Below are 6,143 nucleotides of genomic sequence, written 5' to 3' on the forward strand. Positions count from 1 at the left end.
TGTGGCTGGCACTTGTGCTAAATTAGACCTGCACCATCACAAGGATTTTCCAGTTTAGAAGAGATTTCAAAACAGGAGCAGAGGCAATACTTGCACCCCAACATGCAACATTCATACAAAGCAGAAAGTCTCAGAAGGCTGCTTCCCAGAACAGAAGAACATCACCCCAGTTTCCGTCATTACTAACATTTGGGCAAGCTATGTTCGCCCTTCATAAGAAATGAGCCAGACCTGACACATCCAAAGAAAAGTAGTGTAGCTACTGTTCCTTTGTAAAAGGAAAATACGTTTGTTTATTACAATTATTTGCAAAATAGTGCATGCTTATTGTGAAAAAATAAATGTATTACATGTAAGATGTAAGAATAAGAAAGGGAAAATTCTCATAACTCCAGCATCTAGAATATGGTGGTTTCAATGAGAATTGACACATATGTTTGAATGCTTCATCTTTGGATGGAACTGGGAAGGATTAGGACATGTGGCCTTTTGGAGAAAGTGTATTACTGGGGGTGGGCTTTAGATTTCAAAGACTCACTCCATCCCTAGTGTGTTCTGTCTCCTGCTTGTGGATCCAGATGAAAACTCTCTACTCTTCCTTTGTTTAACCCTTGTGGACTGCAACCATCTGAAACTATAAGCCCAATTATGGGCTTTCCTTTATAAGTTACCTTGGTCATGGTATTTTGTCACAGGAACAGAAAAGTAAGTAAGACACGAAATAATCACATGTATCATGTATGACACATTATCACCATCTACAGTGACATTTTGCCTCCTTTTCAATAAAGCATCTTACAATGATATACTTTTATTGCACTCTTGCAAGCTCCTAATAGCTGTAGCAAATAGGAACACTGCAGATTCTATGTATGATTCCAGCTCAGAGGCCATCTCTTCTCTTTACTTAGAGGTTGGTTGCTTTAGAGGCCAAACTGAAGTTGGTTGTCTTTGGCCCATGGTTGGGCAAGAGAGGAAACATGAGACCTTACTTTCATGACCCTTGTCCTGAACATCAACTAAACATTAGTCTTGCCTTTAATGATATCTTTTCCAATGAACATCCTCACCCATACAAGTATGAGATGGTGTTTTAACAGCATAGACGACTCTCCAGCTCCCTTAAAGTTACTTATGTGTAAGATATTATATACAATATATTTATTAGACACATATATAATATATATGTTTATATAAAATATATATTTATAAGAATCTGAAAACTTTTCTGTTAGATATCTAAAAAAACTAAGATAGAAATGATTCAAAAAACAAGGAATTCTATTATTAAAATACTAATTATTATTTAAACAATAAATTGTATTTTCATATATCAGCAACAAAAATATTAACTAGAAGGTTGCATTTGCAATACCCTTGCAACACTCACAAGCAGTGCTAAGTTAGCATGAAGAGCTCTGCAAACATCAAGAGACCAGAGTAAGGATCTGAGTGAAAGCCTTGTACCACAACATGGTGCATTTCAAGGGATAACCCGGATGAACTAGAAATTAGAACCACTAAGGAAAACCACCAACTTTAGCAAAGACTCAAACAATCGATAGGCATATCTAGTTCATGGAAGTACAGATAGATTCAGTTCTGCATGAATTAATCTGTGTATTAACCTTAGGCATAATTCAAAGGGAATGGAGCAATGTGTGGCGGTGGAGCTTGTAATCCTGACACTGAGGAGGCAGAGGCAGTAAAGCCTCAAATGTGAAGCCTGCTTAGGCAACATAATAAAACCTTGCCTCAAAAGAAAAAAAAAAGAAAGAAAGAAAGAAAAAGAAAAAAGAAAGGAGGAAAGAGAGGGAAGAGGATAATTTGAGAGAGGATCAGATAATTTTTTATCAAATTTTCATTGTGCACTGAAGAATAAAGATCCAAAGATAGGGCGATTCTGAAGGACATAAAGAAGGCAACTTGTCTGACAAAAGTAAGACTTACTGAAAATGAAATTAACTAAGAGGATAATGCAGGCAGTGTGAGACATGTGTGGTTTAAAGGGCAGATGAACCAGCATATAAATATGGCAGATAACTAAAAAATCAGGTCAGGTCAGGAGAGAAAAGATTACACAGGAAAAACAAACAAACAAACAAACAACCTTGGGCCAGGGTACTCTGTCTGAATATTTGAGCACAGATTTCTGTCAGTTATTTCTGCTGCATCTCTAAGTTTGATCCTCACCCTTCTAGCCTCTTCTTGGTAGTACACTTGTTCTGTCAACACAAAACATTCAACTCTGCCACAAAGGATGAGAAAACCAAGCAGAAATCATCAGATAGATTAACTATAGATTAGAGTAATTTGTAAGACACTGACAGAATTTAGGATGTTGTACTAAAAATACGAAGTCAGTAACTTGAGTGATGTGTAAAATTAAAAATTTATAACATACATTACAGAATGATGAAACAAAGTTGAGTGTGGCCCACAGATAAAAAGAAACAGGAAATCAAACCATAACCAAGGTAGTAACAACCATGTGATCTCTGGGCCAAGAGTTATGTTACTGCAGAACTGCTTATTTTTTAGTGACTCCTAGATGTTCTGTCCCAAAAAATGCTGACAAAAGAGATGGCTACCCTTCTGGGTAAACTATATAAGTGGGCCTCAGGCCAAGCCTCTCCCAGTAAAACAACTATACATGGTTGTCTATTCCAGTCTCTCTTCTTATCCTAATATAAGTTACAACTTCCTGTTGAAAACACAATATCCAGATGGTACATGTGTTTGCACCCCATCTCAAGAAAATTAGACTTCCCCAACTCTTGTCTCTTGATTCTGGCATTTTATGCCCTTAATAATCTTTGTGATTACCTCATAATAATGTGCTCTGAGCATCCCTGGTCTGCGTCCTTTAGAATGAGTTGCCTGTCATTGAGATAGCCACAATATCAAGATAATTCCTCACAAGACACTGAGTCGGAGAATGAGTAGGCCAAATGTTCCAGAATTTCCTGTCAGTACATGCTAGTCTGATTATATCTAAAGGAGGCCCTGGAGGGCAGGGAGAGCAAAGGAGGAACACACTTACTTTTAGAGTGTGGATTTTCACAGCATCCCTCCAGTACCTGGCATTGACGCTGCTATTAAGGATCTTTCTTTGCACACTGGGACAGTCCCTGAATGCTTTCAAGAAATTTAAAAGAATATTTGCAACACGGGTAATGGGGGGAGCTTTAGTTCTAAAGTATGAAACTAAAAAAATAGAAATAAAAAAATGCTTCATTAATGTCCATCAAAAGTAACTTAACGTGTAAGCTGAAATTCAAGTCCTTAATCATTTTATATAAAGGTGTTAAGCCTTAAATTATAAAGCCAGATATCAGATGTATTTTAAACTTAGATTTATTAAAATCTTCAATTTCGATGATTCAAATATTTTTTTTTCGGAATTTCATATCCTAATCTGCAAATTTAAATCTTAATGGTATTTGGGGACTCTACCCTGCTGGGTAAATGAACCTACTTAAAGATTAATGAGCTATCCAGGGGAGGGAGATTTGGGCTCATTTGTCTCACCATGTGACTTCCTCTGACAGGCTATGATGCAACCCAAAAGGTTCTCAACAGACATAGTTGATGCAGGCACTTAAACTTCCAACACTCTAGAACCATAAAGCAAAATAAATTTCTGTTCTTGTTTTTTAACTTGTTTTTTAAATTTCTGTTCTTTTTGTTTTTGGGAGGGGGAAGTCCTTTGAATCAGGGTCTTGTATACCTCAGTCTGGACTCAAACTTGCTAATATAGCTGAAAATGACTTCTATTTCCTCATTGTCCTGCTTCTAGCATTCTCTATTCTTTACAGAGTGTCAAGCCTCGGCTATTTTTGTTAAAGAAAACTACGATATTTACTGTTTTTCACATCAAAGGCCTTATATTTCACAGTTTATTTTTATCTGGTATGAAGTGTGTTTTGCAGAGAATGGGGAAAGTACAGGACACTCAGTGATAAGTGTGGCCATGACCTTTAAGAACTCACAAAGGGTCCCACTGAGCTCCTCTTGCTGTGTTCCTTTTACACTCTCTGCTTTGAGTGGTACAGCTATAGTAGCTAGCATCTTCTGAGATCAGCTTAGGAGATGGGGTGTGAAAGCAGGGATGTTGAGGGGCAGACTGGGAGGACTAAAGGAGAAATGATTGCTTAATTCTACCTGGTCTGTGAGTTGTCAGAAGGTTGAAGCAGTAAGTGGACTTGTATATGGGCTGGGAGATGATGTGTGAGCTGTGAGTGACGTGTCTCAGTGACTGCATGCTGAGGGCCAATCCTCCATCATGCTTTATATTCTGATTGCATTATAGCTCTGCAAACCAGAAGAATGCAGCTCTGGTTTCTCCCAGGATGGATTTCTAACTGCCCAGATGTCTACACTCACTTTCCTTCCCTGGTGCAGAGGAGCTTTGCTCTGTCCTTTACACTTGCACTTAGGAGGGATTCTTTTCCTTTCAGGACCTCTTGAACTTTAACACACAGAAGAAGGACAGCACATATTACAAGTTAAGATTCTTGGCACTCAGCCTCGATTCTGGTTCTGTATGGATTTTGCTTTCAGAAACTTTTGCATGGAAATCAATATCTCTCACTCCCCTCCCCTGCTCCCAAAGCTAGTTAAGAAGTTCAAGTACAAAATATAAGTTTCCTATAGTCCCATTTCCCCTGGTCCAAAGACAAAAGATATTTAAAGTAACCCGAGGAGAGCCTGGAACAATGATACGAACCTATAATCTCACCATTCAGGAAGCTGAAGTAGGATTCTTTTGAGTCCAAGGCCAATTTGGGCTACAGATCGAGATCCTGCCTCAAAATACTTTAATTAATTAAACTAACAGAGAAAACATCTGGAAGTAAAGGTAGACTCAAAGGAACCAATTCATTTTCACATGTAACAGCTTACCTACTGTAAAATTATGAGCAAAATGTAGGTACCTGAAGCAAATCCACTTTTGAAGCTGAGGAGTTGTTAGGGGTAATAGTAGTTTCTTGTTAGTTCGTATCCCAAGGACCAAAATTTAATTTTAAAAGCACATTTTGCCATCCTCTCCAACCTTCCCTTCATGTCCTCTGTCACAATACATCAGCCGCACTTTGACAGAGACTCACTTGATGTCATTGTATTCAGTCAGCCTCTGCCTTTATTATGATGAAAATCTCTGCTCCTTGTTTTAACGGTATGATATGTAACAGAATAAGAGTATAGATTTGAGGATTGATATTCTTCTTCTTCTCAACCCAAAGGTATAATTAGGCCCAGGACAGACAACACAAAGAAATCTACTTTCCTCGTGGTGGTAGATCTTCAGAGGGATAAATACAAAAATTTCTCCAGGGTGTTCTTCTGATCTTTCTTTCTCCCTTTAGGCTATGTGACCAGACAGTATGGGGAAAGTAGGGCCAAGTGTCTCGGGCTTTACCTTAACTTCTGCCTGCTGCTATCATTTATCTTGTCTTGCTCTTCTCTGCTCCTGGCTTAATCTTCCTGACCTGTGACTAGTCTGACCCACTAGAATCCTGCAATCCAGTGCATCAGCATGCAGAACCATGGCTTTGGAAAGCACAAAGGAGTGCTCGCTCGATCGCTCGAAGGTTTGTTAGGTAGGAGAGGGTAGGAATCCAAGGAATCCTTTGTCTGAAGGGAGGGCAAGAAATGCTCCCATAGAATCAGGAAACTTAAATCAAAGGGCTAGAGAGGGGACACTGGAGAAAAGCCACGTGCTATGGAGTAGCTATACCATCTTTATGGTATTGGCGATTGCTATGACTCAACTAAGAAACTATGGATGATCACAGGAACATTAATACAAATTCCGTGGATTTAGCTGGAAAATGAGTGTAAAACAGAGATGGTAGGATAACAGATGGGCCGGACCTGTGAAAAGGCTATTAGTGTTCTATTCATGTCCTGATCACTTTTAACATGCAGCACAGATTCCACTGTGACTATCATTAAAGGTGTCTTGGATTTGTGTTATTTCCTGCTTAGCTGAAAAGCCGACTCCTGTAAACTCAGGCGTAGACAGTGGTTCCCTACCACACTTAAAACTTGAAAATAAAGAAATCAGAAAGGAGAAATTTGACCCTGCCCAGACGCAGCCGAGATGACACAGGGTTAAAAGTGAAGTAGGGGAGTTCAAA

General features: G+C 38.8%; 1 long non-coding RNA gene across 1 annotated transcript in view; it reads right to left on the reverse strand.

The window, feature by feature from the left end:
- The window catches only part of LOC143443755 (uncharacterized), a 36,122-nt gene that overhangs the window by 29,254 nt on the left and 725 nt on the right, over nt 1-6,143 (reverse strand). The gene's annotated exons all lie outside the window — the stretch shown is intronic.

This window comes from Arvicanthis niloticus, chromosome 10, assembly GCF_011762505.2.
Source record: "Arvicanthis niloticus isolate mArvNil1 chromosome 10, mArvNil1.pat.X, whole genome shotgun sequence".
NCBI lineage: Eukaryota > Metazoa > Chordata > Mammalia > Rodentia > Muridae > Arvicanthis > Arvicanthis niloticus.